This window comes from Eucalyptus grandis, chromosome 3 (genome assembly GCF_016545825.1).
Source record: "Eucalyptus grandis isolate ANBG69807.140 chromosome 3, ASM1654582v1, whole genome shotgun sequence".
Lineage (NCBI taxonomy): Eukaryota > Viridiplantae > Streptophyta > Magnoliopsida > Myrtales > Myrtaceae > Eucalyptus > Eucalyptus grandis.
In genome coordinates, this window is record NC_052614.1 from 160,506 (window position 1) to 176,257 (window position 15,752).

Below are 15,752 nucleotides of genomic sequence, written 5' to 3' on the forward strand. Positions count from 1 at the left end.
ATAGACCATAGGTAATTTCATTACCTAATTATAGGCTTTAATTTCTCTAGAGGGTGACTTGAATTTTGGGATGCCACATTCATCTACATTAGTAGGGGCAGCTATCTTAGGAACATGGTGGTATCTACCTTGTGGATCAATGAATTCCTCTGAAGCGGGAAATGAGAGTTTAGAACTTTCTCTAAGAAGAGGGGGAAAGTCAGTCTCATGGAACATGGCATGGAAGAAGTGGGTGGTGTTTCTGCTGGAGTTTTGAGTGGGTAAGAGTGGACCTAGACTTAGAACTAGGGAAGGAGAGTAAATTTCCTGCAGGTATGTGTCTCTCAGTGGGCGAACAACCCCGTTCAAGCCCTTCAGGGACAGCCTTTTAGCAGAAAACTACTCCTTTATGATAATCCCTTTGATGAGTGAATAATCCCTTTTCTGCTTCCGCTTTAAGTACGATGGATCCCAAAACAGGTGCGTTAATCTTTCTACTCAATTATGCATGTTCTTGTTCTAGTTATGGAGATCATGTTGGATGCAAATAACGCGTTTTAAAGTCGTGAAGACTCAGTGTCCAAAGCGGACAATATTACACAGTGGGGCCCGGGTCCTTACATTATACCCTTCTCTCTACCAGTCATGACCATCTGCATGTCTCTCAATGGATTTCAAGCTGCAGGGTTCTGTATATGCTTTTGTCTGTGATGTCAGAATGTTGGTTTGTCAATATTGCTGCTTCCTGAGATGGGGGTTACTCTGTTTCAAGTCCGTCTTTATCACAAATCAAGGTTTGATTCCAGCTGTCTTCTTCCTCACATTTCTGATTTTTGCCTCTTAGGTGACAAGTGTGGGGATTAATACCGAGTGGGGTTTGCTCATGGCTAGTATATCAGAAGATACTGGGGGAAGAAACACCCCTGCAAGTTAGTTTCTTTAAACTTGTTTTTATCATTTCCATATTATTTTGTTGATAGATATGGATATTGCTAGTCATACTGATTTCTTCACTCTTATATTAGGTTCGCTTGAATGGGGTTGCTACTTTCATTGGTATTGTTGGACTGTCTGTAGCTGCTGCTGTTCTGGTTGTTCTTTTGGCAAGGTAATTGCTGTTGTTAAAAAAATAAAATAAAAATGCAACTGCAGTTGATTATTCCTGCAGTTGCATTAATTCCTTAAATTGAAATTGTAATAGATCTTACAAACTCAAGCTTTATAAAGATTTTTTACTGGCCATACCAAAAATCCAGATGGCTCCGTCCAGTTTAAGGCTGGGAAAACTAGTGTTAGTGATGCTGTCGATGGAGTGACCAAAATAATCACTGTAGCAGTAAGTGCATTTCTGATGGAATAGTTTTTGCAAATTAATATTAGTTAGATCTTCAATAACTTTCAAACCTTCCAGGTTACCGTTGTGGTAGTTGCAGTACCTGAAGGGCTTCCTTTAGCTGTTACATTGACGTAAGTTTGTCCCCTATAATGAACAGACTTCTCAATACAACATTGACATTGGTGCTGTCCTTTCCATCTTACTGTTGCTTTTCCTCACGTTGAATTTTGTAGAACTTGATTTAGCTGGATAGTATATCATTTCCATAATCATCTGTGTGGTCTTTGAATGGATTTAAGTGAAAAATTACAATCTTCGTTTGTCTCTCATTTTTACCTTTGATGCAATGTACAGACTTGCTTACTCAATGAGAAAAATGATGGCAGACAAAGCTTTGGTATGGAGATAGTTTTCTCCTCCTTATGGGACTTTCATTTGAATGTTTTATGGCAAAAAAGGAAATTCCTAATCACCAATCTGAAAAAATTTCAGGTGCGAAGGCTTTCTGCATGCGAGACTATGGGCTCTGCCACAACTATCTGTAGTGATAAAACTGGAACCTTGACTTTAAATCAGGTATGTGCTGTTACGGACTGCTTTTGCTGATCTAAGCATGGTGTCGAGGTCTCCTAAATTGCTGTTTATCTGAGTGCAAGTAGATTTGAATCATTTAAGAGCCACATGGCTGTTGTAGCAGTGAAACACGATTGCGTGCAGACATTATATGATGGTGTTATAGATACCATTAATTTTAGATTAATAGTTTGTTTATGAATGACCCCAAAGGAGTTATGGTTTTGGAAAGAAACTTTGAGACCCTTAATAATGTTAAGAAAATGTCCATATTGTGACAGATGACTGTGGTTGAGGCTTATGCTTGTGGAAGAAAAGTTGATCCTCCAGACAGCAACTCGCAGTTATCGACTTCTCTGATTTCTCTATTGATTGAAGGCATTGCTCAGAATTCAAATGGCATTGTTTATGTGCCTGAGGTGAGGTTGCGGCATCAGTCATGGCTGTTTGATAGATACCAGTGACCAATAACAACTTCCTGTGTTTGAACTTCTTTAGACTGGAGGAGATGTAGAGGTATCCGGTTCACCAACTGAGAAGGCCATTTTACAGTGGGGGATCAAGGTTCATGCTTAAGATTTCTATCGCCTTCCTATCTTTAGTTCATCTATTTGATTCGGGTGCAATATTATATTAAACTAATCATGATGCCTCATTTGCAGCTGGGGATGGATTTTGAAGATGTTAGGTCAAAATCCTCTATAATTCGTGTTTTCCCTTTCAATTCTGAGAAAAAACGAGGCGGAGCTGCTGTAAAGCTGGTATACTTTTCAGTTTTTGGCTTTAGTGATGATGAGTGAGCTGCCAAAGAGGACGTTTGCTTCAATAAAACTAGATGCCGCATGATAAGATCTGGATATTGGTCCTTAAGTTTTAGATCGAAAAGTAGATGGATCCTAGTATCAGATTTGAGATTTTTTTAGCCATTACTATGGGGCAAAGTCATGCATCCTTTCTATATGATAGTTGTTTAAAGGCCATCAACTGTTGGGTTCATGAACCATTTATTCTTTTGCTTAGCTAACTCTTTGGTGGTCTGAAGAAAAGAAGAATTTGCTAGGGAATTAACTTTTGGTATTGGCTAGTACTTTATTATGGTGCATATACCCAAATCGCGCACATTTATTGGGTTGAGTTGTGACAGTGTTAAATGTCCTGAAGATTTATGCTATGATTATATTGTGATGCAATGTAAACCATAGTTGATGATTGTTTTTTTATCTTTCATGCACAGTCACTCAGAAGTTCGCATACACTGGAAAGGAGCTGCTCAAATAGTTTTGGCTTCTTGTACAATGTACATGGATGCAGATGATCAAGTGGCAGAAATGGATGAAAATAAGGTTTGGGAAATAATACACTATAATTATCTATAGCAATTCAATGGTTGCCATGGTTTTTCTTGCCGGCATGCTTCACAGTACTATTGTAGTTTGCAATATTTTTTAACGAAATTTCATTTCACTGCTGCAATGTTCTCCCTGTGATGGCATGGCATACACTCTGGTATTGCACTTGTGTTCTTTGTGATATTATGCCTTGACATCTTCTCCATCTTATTTTGACCATTTAGTTTTGCAAGTTTTGTGCGTTACTCATTACATTCCATGGGAGGCAGTTATCGAGTCCTCTGAACTACTCTTTCCAGCACAACCATTCTTGAATACCTTGGTTTGCATATATATATTTCATGTTGGTACTTTTATATTCATGTTTATGCTTTTATTTATTGTTGAAGTTATTGATCTTCTAAGAAAGAGATTAGGCTTTTTCATAGTGTTAGGTGTTAAATTGTTTTCTTCGTGTTTTCTTGCCTGTCTCTAGCCATTGACAGTATAGATGGAAGGTCTTTAAATGAGTTTTTTCTTGTTTTGCAGATGATGTACTTCAGAAAGGCTATTGAAGAAATGGCTGCTGCTAGTCAACGCTGTGTTGCCTTTGCATATAGACTCTATGACATAAAAGACATTCCTCTAGGTGAAGAACAATTAGCCAAACGGGCATTACCTGAGGATGAGCTTATTTTACTGGCTATTGTAGGCATCGAGGTATAATTCTTATTTCTGGTCATGAAAGGTTCCCTGCAAGATGATGTGACTTTAGGAATGTTTTAAATTGTTGGAGGATTTCTGACATTCAGAGAAATCTTCTGCTTTGCACGTCCAGTGCTTTTCCATGGCTTTGAAGAGTTCTTATCATGGACCTGAGGAGAAGTTTAAATGTTTGACACCGGCTTCTTGATCTAAGTTATTTAAATAATAATCTTTTGGATCCCGTAGAACTGTCTCGATACAAGTAGCTGGCAAGTGAAGACTGAAAATATTTTCTTAAATTTGGCCGGATGTATTGATAATCAATTGCTATACTCACTCTTGATATGTGTGCAGTTTAATTGTAGGAATGACAAAGTCTCTTACACATTCATACCATGCAGGATCCTCCTCGTGTGGGAGTGAGAGATGCTGTGGAACAATACCGAAATGCTGGAGTTGTGGTATGTTTGTATTTTTTTATAATTTTTTAAGATTGGTTATTTGGGGATATGATCCTTCCTCCCTTCTACTTTCTTTTATTTATTTAATATACTTCTGTAACTCAAACCTTGAATATCTCATCATTTCATCCTTTTAGGTGGTAATATTGGATGTTTATGATGGTTCGGTGGTCTTCATTGGAAAATGGATTGAGCATCATTTATCCTTTTGTAATGGGTTATCATGAAGGCCAAAATGTTGAGATTCTTTTATCGGTCACAATTGCAAAGTACATTGTCATTTGGCCATTTTAGTGTAGGGTGTTTCGAACATTTCTTTCTTAGGATGCTAATCATTGATGCTGGATTTCGAATAGTAATCTTCTGCAGCATGACAGATTGAGGATAGGTATTTATCTAGATGTAATCTCAGTATATACTGCAACTTATTTGGTGATAGGTACGAATGGTTACTGGTGATAATCTCCAAACTGCCAAAGCAATTACTTTGGAATGCGGGATACTAGATGCAGAAGTAGATGCTACTGCGCCAAACCTTATTAAAGGAGAAGCTTTTCGTTCCTTATCTGATGCGCAGAGAGAAAAAACTGCCGAGAAGATATTAGTATAGCATTGCTTCATTTTTGTGTAAATCAATCATCTCTTCTATCTGAAGGTGTGCTAATAATTTTCTGTTTTTGCATCAGGTTATGGCAGAATCATCTCCTAGTGACAAACTTCTGCTTGTCCAAGCGTTGAGAAAGCGAGGACACAGTGTAGCTGTAATTGGGGATGGCACTAATGATGTCCCTGCTCTACACGAGGTTGACACCATTTTTCTAGGGGTTCCTTTGATGTCCTACCGACGTTATCACCTTTTTCATTGATTCATGACATTTGTCATTCTAGCATCTCAAAGTTTAAGCAAATACACCAGTCCAAGATGCCTTGAAATCTTATTACATAACTGGTTTATAGTCTGCAATTCCCTAGAAGTCTCATACTATCTTGCTGTGCAGTCATGAAGTCACTCCGAGTCTGGAAGTTGGCTTGTTTTTGTATCTATTATAAGGTTGATAATTTGCAAGTTGTTAAAAAATGCAGGATCTTAGCTTGCCATGCTTTTAGAAATACTTTTGTCACGAATGGCGCATGAGCATTTATTTCTTTCATCCGCATATGCCAGAGCACTTATGTTGTGCCTTGACTTTGAACTTTTTTCATCTAATAATTTTGTTGCTTGAATGTCTATTTGAACTTGGAGTTCAGGCAGATATTGATCTTGCAAAGGGTATTCAAGGGACAGAAGTTGCGAAAGAAAGTTCAGACATTGTAATGTTGGATGATAATTTTGCTTCTGTTGTCAAGGTTGGTAAATGGACGATGGTCTTTCGTGGTATTCTGCCTGTATATAATTAAAAGAGGAATTCTTCATGTCCACAACAGAGTATTATTTATTATTTAACTTTTCTGAAGAGAGGTGTCAATTGATGGCAGTTAGTTATAGGGGAGCTTGTGTACATTAGTTACCAAAGAGTTTTCTCTCTGGAAAGAATTGTATAATTTGACCGGATTTAGATTGGTATTGTGCAACTTCACTTGACTTTTGTACCCAGTCTAGATTCCTCAATTAAGTCAATACTAAAATTTCGCCTGCACATTTGGAAATTTTTCTGATATGTAAAACTGTAATGGAATTGGATCTTGGCAAATATTTTCTTACTTATTGCTTAGTTGAATATTTGATTCCACATTGTCAACTTGATGGTTTTGACTATTGTAGTTTTGATTTTGAATCTGGGGTTGATTAATCCTTCAAAAGTGCAGTGATGGTTGACAGACCTCAAATTACCTGTGGAATGTAGGTCATCAGGGTGGGAAGATCTGTCTACGCAAATATTCAAAAATTTATCCAGTTTCAGCTTACAGTTAACATTGCAGCTCTTATCATAAACGTTTTTGCTGCTGTTTTCTCGGGTGATGTTCCACTGAATGCAGTGCAGGTACTCTCTCTCTCTCTCTCTCTCTCCAACCCTTCCTGCGGTGCAGATCTCCACATGATATTTGCTTTCTCTAGTTCTGAATTTTTCTCTTTGCTTGCAGCTTCTCTGGATTAATCTTTATCACAAACACCCTTGGAGCATTTGCATTGGTTACCGAGCCTCCAACTGACCACCTTATGCAAAGGTATTCAGTCCCTAGAGTCACCATTTGTTATTGGGTGCAATATGATCTTAAGCACAAGCTTGGAGATCATGTTTTTTATGATCAACTGAGATTCCCTGTTTCTTTAGATTTGATGTACAGTTAGAGGGTCCATTGCCTTATAAGCTAGCCCGGGACTCTCTCCTTAGGCAATGTGGGACTATTCCTTGTACAATTAGAGGGCCCATTGCCTTATAAGCTAGCCCATGACTCTCTCCTTAGGAGATGTGGGACCATCCCTCCTCCCCATGCTCTTCTCACCCGCGTACTGCCGAGGCATCTTAGTCCATCCCACTCTCCAACCCTTAGAAGCACAGGGTCCAACATATATTGTCCGCTTTGGACACTAAGACCTCTCGGTTTTGTTCTTCTCGAGGCAGCCCATACTACCCTAAGAAAATGCGTATGTACAGTTAGATGGCCCATTGCCTTATAAGCTAACCCAGGACTTCCTCCTTAAGCGATGTGGGACAATAGAGGGACCCCTTCCTTATGCACGTCCGGGGACTAAGGCATGAACGTACTGCCATCCCTCCTCCCCGCACACTGCCGCTCGGGCCATCACACTCTCCTTGCCCCCATATTGCCGAAGCAATCTTAGTCCGTCCCTTTGTATTGCCCCGAGTCTGGGTCGTCACAGTATCTCGATTTCTTCACTGGCTGGAACCTGGTTGTTTATCCTTACTCTTTGACTATACACTAACTAGCTGATTTTCTCAATTGCAGAGAACCTCTTATTACAAATTCCATATGGAAGAATATATGGAAACAGGTATGGCCACTAACACTTAATACATAAGGCTTTTTGCTGGCCTTTTGCTCCTAACAATGTACAGTTTGGATCTTTAGGTTGGCTATCAAGTGTTTGTCCTTCTTCTCCTCCATTTCAAAGGTAGAAGCCTACTAAATTTGGAACATGATACCAGCGATCATCCTATCAAAGTGATAAATACACTGAACTTCAACACTTTTGTCTTTTGCCAAGTAAGTTTGGTGCCATTACAATCGAAGAAGAAAGAGTAATTGATGGTTCTAGGCCGCCGTTGCTGAAATTACATATATGTTCATACATCACTTTATTGGAGTTGAATGAGTTGGATCTCTAGTTAGGACATTTGGCAAAATTATTTCATCAATTGAGAAGACTAAAATGATGCAAGAACCGTACTTCATCATTGAATTTTTTTCTAGTGCGAGGAATGTTGAATGAGTCAATTTCTTTCTGGTTTGTTTTTCATGTGTTAATAGTCTGTTAAACACTGCTATTATGTGGATCTGTTATTGTACGTGTTAAGTTAGTGGGCTGTGGTAGTTACCTGTTGGTGTGAAGCCTTTGTTGCTGTACGTGTTAAGTTAGTGGGCCATGGTAATTACCTGCTGGTGTAAAGACTATATAAAGGCTATGGCGTCAGTTTTATAAAATGGTTTTTTCTGCAGAAAGTTCTTCTTCTTTGTGTATATCTTTCAATCATCAACAGTGGTATCAGAGCTGAGGTTAGGAAGAAAAGTGTGTGTTTGAGTGCTGTAAAAAGGTGAGAACCAAAATAGAGTTTTTTTTGCAGCAAGTACTTTCTTTTGCAACAGTCAAAGGAGAGTATTGCAACAGGCTATTTTTGTTTGTAGCAGCAGCAGGTTGCTTTTGTAGTGGTTCTGTTTTGCAGTAGCTGTAATGGCTTCAGAAACATTTGTACAACCAGCTATTCCACACTTTGATGGTCACTATGATCATTGGAGCATGCTAATGGAGAATTTTCTCAAGTCCAAGGAGTATTGGGATGTTGATTCCTCAGGAGTTGTCGAACCTGAAGAAGGAGCTGTGTTAATAGCAGCGCAAAGAATAGCTTTGGATGCATCAAAATTAAAGGATCTCAAGGCCAAAAACTATCTTTTCTAAGCAACTGATAGATCCATTTTGGAGACAATTCTTTACAAGGATACCTCCAAGGAAATATGGGATTCCATGAAGAAAAGTATCAAGGCTCAGCAAGAGCAAAGAGGCAGCAGCTTCAAACGCTTCGTTCGGAGTTCGAAATGCTACGAATGAAGTCGGGAGAGACAATCACAGATTTCTTCTCTCGAACAATGGCAATAGTTAATAAGATGTGGATTCATGGTGACAAGACGGAGGATGTCACCATCGTTGAAAAGATTCTTCGATCTTTGACACCAAAGTTCAACTTTGTTGTTTGTTCTACAGAAGAAGCCAAGGACATTGAAGAAATTTCCATTGATGAGTTGCAAGGATCCTTGTTAGTTCACGAACAAAAACTCCTACAGTAAGAGACGGAAGAGCAAGCTTTGAAAGCCTCAACTGGAGATCATTCTTTATTAGCAGCAAGGGTGAATAGAGGAAGAGGCAGAGGAAGAGGGAACAACGATCGCAGAAGCTTTAGCTTTAATCAAAAGTCTGAAAGCCATTCCTATCGTGATTTCCAAGGGAGAGGAAGAGGTCGTGGAGGACAACATTCAACTGGTTTTAGGCCAAGGTCAGTAGACAAATCCAAAGTTGAGTGTTTTAGATACCACAGGTATGGGCATTACAAATCTGAATATCGAACTAATTTGAATAGACAAAGCATGGAAAGAACTAACTTTGCTGAAAAAGAAGAAGAAGTATCTCTTTTATGGTGTGCCATGAGAAGGAAGAAACTCAACCAAACATGTGGTATCTCGACACTGGTTATAGCAATCACATGTGTGGAGATAATAAGATGTTTTCTAATCTAGACGAATCATACCACAACACGGTGAAGTTTGGCGACAATTCTATTGTGTCGGTGATGGGGAAAAGAACGGTGGCAATTCATCCAAAAGGGACTTCGGTACAAACCATCTCAAATGTATTGTATGTCCCTGAATTGAAAACTAATATGTTAAGTACTAGTCAGCTGCAAGAGAAGGGATATGAAATCTCTATTAAAGGTGGGATTTGCAGAATCCAAGATGAGAAGTTGGGTTTAATTGCTGAAGTCAAAATGACGAGCAATCGGATGTTTCCACTGTATCTCCACAACACTACAAATTCATGTTTCTTTGCAAGATTGATGGAGGAAGCTTGGCTATGGCATTTTCGCTATGGGCATCTCAATTTCAATGGGTTGCGAACACTACATAAAAAAGAGATGGTAGAGGGTCTTCCTCAAATCTCTACTCCTTTAGAAATTTGTGAAGATTGTGTTGTTAGCAAGCAACATCGCGCTCAATTTCCACAAAGAAAATCATGGAGAGCAAAAAGCCCGTTGGCATTGGTCCATTTGGATATTTGTGGATCAATATCTCCTATTTCCAATGGAGGTAAACGGTATATCATTACCTTCATCGATGATTTTAGCTGGAGGATTTGGGTGTATTTCTTGCAAGAAAAATTTGAAGCTTTTGCAGCTTTTAAGAACTTCAAAGCACTTGTTGAAAAAGATGGAGGAAATCAAATAAAGGTTCTTCGCGCGGATCGTGGTGGAGAGTACAATTCACTTGAGTTTATAGATTTTTGTGTGAAGCGTGACATCAAGAGATAACTTACAGCAACCTATACACCACAACAAAATGGCATATGTGAGAGGAAGAATCGTACCATTTTGAATATGGTGCAAAGTCTCTTGAGGGGAAGTGGAATTCCGGAAAGTTTCTGGCTTGAAGTAGTCAATTGAAGCATTCATATTTTAAATTAAAGTCCCACTCTAACTGTTCAAAATATGACATTAGAAGAAGCTTGGAGCAGCCAAAGACCTACAGTAGATCACTTTAGAATTTTTGGGTTTTTTGCCTACGCCCATGTTCTTGACCAGAAGAGGAAGAAGCTAGATGACAAGGGAATCAAATGTGTTTTTCTTGGCATTAGTGATCAATCAAAAGCCTATAAACTTTATGATCCTATGACCAAAAAAATCATTATCAGCCGTGATGTGATTTTTGATGAAGAACAAACTTGGCCGTGGGGTGAGGTGTTGGTAAGAGAATTCCAACAAATTTTGAAGATGAAGAGGAGCTGGTGCAGCAATCCACAACAACCCAAATCGCCATAGGCAGTGTCCAAATTACAGCAACAGCTGCAAAACCTAAAGATCGGCCTCATCGTGTTCGACGGAGGCCTGCATGGATGAGTGACTATGAAGTAACAGGAGTTCATCAATATGAAGATCCACTTACCCATGTTGCTTTGTTTTCATATTGTGATCCAACAACCTTTGATGAAGCAGTACAAAAAAAAAAATTGGAGGATAGCAATGGATGAAGAAATTGCAGCTATTGAGAGGAATAACACTTGGGAATTGACAAATCTTTCAAAAGGATACAAAACAATCGGGGTCAAGTGGGTCTACAAGACAAAATTGAACAAGAATGGTGAAGTTGATAAGTATAAGGTGCGCTTGGTGGCGAAAGGCTACAAGCAAGAATTTGGAGTGGATTACAAAGAAGTATTTGCACCTATAGCAAGACTTGACACAATTAGATTGGTAATTGCATTAGCAGCACAAAATTCATGGCCTATCTTCTAATTGGATGTGAAATCAGCATTCTTGCATGGTGATCTTCAAGAAAAGGTATTTGTTAATCAACCTTCTAGTTATGTGAAGCTCGGTAGTGAACATAAAGTTTATAGATTAAAAAAGACACTATATGGGTTAAAACAAGTTCCCCAAGCTTGGTATAGTCACATTGATACCTATTTTTTAGAGAAAGGTTTTAGAAAATGTCCATATGAGCATACACTCTTTATTAAAATTGGTGATGGTGAAAAGTTGATTCTTGTATGCTTATATGTGGATGATCTTATTTTTATTGGGAATGATAGTGCCATGTTTGACAAATTCAAGGAGTCTATGATGGATGAATTTGAGATGATTGATCTTGGTTTGATGCATTATTTTCTGGGCATAGAAGTGATTCAATCTGCAGCTGGAATCTTTATGTCTCAAAAGAAGTATGTTCAAGAGATTTTGGACAGGTTTCAAATGAATAATTGTAATCTTGTGACTACTCCAACTGAAGTTGGATTGAAGCTCTGGAAAGATCCTAATGGAAGCAAGGTGGATAGCACTCTCTACAAGCAAATTGTTGGAAGCTTAATATATTTGATAAGGACAAGACCAGATATTATGCATGCCGTGAGCCTTATAAGCAGGTATATGGAGCACCCAACAGAGTTACATCTACAAGCTACAAAAAGGATTTTTCGATATTTACAAGGAACTAAAAATTTTGGGCTATTCTATAAAAATGGGGAAAAGTCAGATTTGTTTGGATTTACAGATAGCGATTATGCTGGAGATGTTGATGATAGAAGAAGTACTTCAGGGTATGTCTTCATGCTTGGTTCAGGGGCGGTTTCATGGTCTTCAAAAAAGCAATCAATTGTCACTTTATCAACAACTGAAGCAGAATTTGTTGCTGCAACTTCATGCACTTGTCAAGCCATATGGTTACGGAAGATTCTTGGAGAGCTTCAATTCAAACAGCAAGAAGCAACTACAATCTATTGTGACAACAGCTCAGCTATCAAGCTTTCCAAAAATCCAGTTCTACATGGGAGGAGTATGCATATAGATGTGAAGTGCCATTTCTTAAGAGATCTTACAAAGGATGAAGTAGTTGAGCTACTTTTTATGTAGAAGTGAAGATCAAGTGGCTGATATATTCACCAAGCCCCTAAAGTTGCCCATGTTTCAGAAGCTGAGAAAGCTCCTTAGTGTCCATTTGTTGGATATTCCAAATTGAGAGAATGTCCTTTAAACTGATTGTTTGCAACATTAGTTTAAGAGAGGGAATGTTGAATGAGTCAATTTCTTTCTGGTTTGTTTTTCATGTGTTAATAGTTTGTTAAACACTGCTATTATGTGGATTTGTTGTTGTACGTGTTAAGTTAGTGGGCTGTGGTAGTTACTTGTTGGTGTGAAGCTTTTGTTGTTGTACGTGTTAAGTTAGTGGGCTGTGGTAGTTACTTGTTGGTGTAAAGACTATATAAAGGCTATGGCGTCAGTTTTATAAAATGGTTTTTTCTGCAGAAAGTTCTTCTTCTTTGTGTATATCTTTCAATCATCAACAAGGGAAGAAATTGATTTTTAATTCTTCTTTTAACCCATAATTTTGACAAGCATGTGAACGTTGAATCTTCAGATAGTCATTGAATTTAATGCCCAGGATCCAAATAACTTTAATATGTTCAATGGAATCACGAAGAATCGTCTCTTCATGGGGATAGTAGGCCTGACTCTTATACTTCAGGTGAGAACCTCCCAGCGTTTTTTTTTTTTTTATTGAGTTAAAGATATCATGTAAAAATGTCTCACTATCCTTTATATTGCCTTCTCTTCAGGTTATCATCATAGAGTTTCTCGGGAAGTTTACTTCAACCGTGAGACTTGATCAAAAGCAGTGGATCATATCCATTATTCTTGCTTTTATCGGGTCTGTAGCTTGTATATCTCTCATGATATCGATGGTGACTGTGGAGAGTTTCTTACAACGTTATAATTCTTATTACCAATTTATGTTATTTGAAATTTTGTTAGTGCATAAAACATTATGGAAAGAGCAGTAACACTAGTAACCAACTTGCTTTTCATTAAATTATCTCTCTATTTATGGTCTTTCCTTCATGGTTTTCCTATCTTTGGAAACAGTTGGCCTGTCGATGTGATCTCAATCTAATAGGCAAAGGAACCTTTCAAGTGCCATAACTTAGCACAAAAGGACACTTAAGTGCCATAACTTATGAAAGATACATTTAAGTGCCACATTCGAAGAAAAACGGATCAATTAAGTGCCACTCCGGCCAAAACACTGACGTGGCATTTTTCCGACAAAGCGAACCCAAAACGACGCCGTTTTGCACGTTGATGTGGCCAAGTAATGTGAAAACGGCATTGTTTTGGGCTGACGTAGTAAAAAAAAATATAAAAATTAATTTAATTAGATTTAAAATTAAATTTAGTTAAAATATGAAAAAAATAATTTTAAAATTAAATTTAGTTAAAATATTAACATATAATAATTTAAAAATTTTAAAAATTTTAAAAATAACAAAATTTAAGAAAATTTTAAAAAATTTAAAATTAAATTTAGTTAAAATATTAAAAAATAATAAATTTAAAATTCATTTTAGTTTAAATATGAAAAATAATAATTTTAAATTAAAAAATTAAAAAAGGGGGAGGGGGAGGGGAGTGGGTGAGGGCTCGGCCCTCGGCCACGGCCGTCGCCTCCCGCCGCCGAAAGGGCCGGCGATGGAGGGGGAGGGTCAGCCGGGGTAGGCGACAGCGATGGCCGAGGGCTGAGCCCTTAGCCACCCCCTTTATTTATATTTAAAAAATAAAATTTTTTAATTTTTTAATTTTTTTAATTTAAAATTTTTTAAAATTTTTTTGTTTTTAATTTTTAATTTTTTTTAATTTTAAAAGTATTATTTTTTAATATTTAACTAAATTTAATTTTAAAATTATTCTTATTTTCATATTTTAACTAAAATTAATTTTAATTTAATTTAATTTAATTTTTTACCACATCGGCGTGCAAAACGGCGTCGTTTTGCACTCGCTTCGCTTGAGAAAAATGCCACGTCGGCATTTTGGCCGAATTGGCACTTAAGTAATCCATTTTGCTCCGATTTTGGCACTTAATAAATAAATATTGGTAACTAATTCAATGAGAGTTGGTAAATCAAAGTTTGTTAATAACTCAATAGGAGACAAGTTAATAATTCACTTAAATTAGAATTAGCCATTAATATAATAGTTGGTAAATATAATACATACCTTAAGAAAGATAAATAAAATTTGGTAAAAGATAAGAAAAATTGGTCATTAAAATAACAATAAATTCAGTAATCACTCAAATGAGAATTGATAAATCAGATTTCAGTGACTTAAACGGAGAGAAATTGGTGAATCACTCTAAATGTTGGTAATTTGTAAAAATTAGTAAATTTCATGTTGTTGTTAAGAGAAACAAATAAAAGTTCGTAAACGACAAGAAAAATTAGCAATAAGGAAAAATGTAAATTAGCAAGAGTTGGTAACCCAATATTTGATGGTAGTTGAATGGGGAAGATGGTGATTCACGCTTAGTGAGGTTGGTGAACTCTAAAAGAGTTGATGTATTTAAGAGGTTGATATATCAAAAGCACACAAAAGTTGATAATTCACTCAAAATTTAGTTTACTTAAAACCAATCAATTGTTTGTAAGTAACTCATGATCCTTATACTTCATCGGTGGCATGCCTTTAATTAAAGAATTAGCTATCATCAATTCAGTGCTAACGTGTTCTATGACCACTTTGTTCTCCTTAACACGTTCTTTTATGGCTAAATACTTGATGTTAATATGTTTACTTCGACTACCACTTTTGGCATTTTTAGCCATAAAAACCGCAGCTGAATTGTCACAATATATTCTTAATGGCCTAAAGATAGAATCAACAATTATAAGCTCAGTAATGAAACTCTTCAACCATATACCATGCGAGGTAGCCTCAAAACAAGAAACGAACTCAGCCTCCATAGTGGAAGTACAAGTCAAATTCTATTTTGCACTTCTCCATGACACGGCTCCGCCAGCTAACATAAAAATGTATCTAGATGTTGATTTTCGTGAATCAACGCAACCTGCGAAGTCCGCATCCGAAAAACCGACTACTTCCAGGTTGTCAGTCCGTCTATACATAAGCATGTACTCTTTGGTACCTTGAAAGTATCTCATCACTTTCTTTACAGCTCTCCAATAGTCCATACCTAGATTACTCTGATATCTTCCCAACATTCCCACAGCAAAAGCGATGTCAGGTCGAGTACAAACTTGAGCATATATCAAGCTTCCGACAGCAGAAGCATATGGAATGTTATTCATTTGTTCCATTTCTAGATCGTTCTTCGGGCATTGGTTCAAATTGAACCTGTCACCCTTCACAATAGGTGCTATACTTTGTGAGCAATCTTTCATCCGATTAGTTGTTCAATTGGTTGTTCAACAGTTTCTAGTAATTGCTGAACAATTGAATCTACTAGATCAATATCAGCAGGTTATGGAATTTCAACAATTGGTTGTTCAATAGCCAGTTGAATTGAATAGGCATTATGAGCAACAACCAACCTTAAACTTGAGGTGGAAGGTTAAGTGTCTGAATGATTTTTCTTAGGAACAAGGTCCCTCGATCGATCGCTCCCACTAATCAAGTCATTTTCAAGAAATTT

General features: G+C 37.4%; 1 pseudogene; it reads left to right on the forward strand.

Annotated features, from left to right (window-relative positions):
- Positions 1-13,214, forward strand: part of LOC120291286 — a 31,971-nt pseudogene extending 18,757 nt beyond the window's left edge.
- The last annotated feature ends 2,538 nt before the right edge of the window (positions 13,215-15,752 follow it).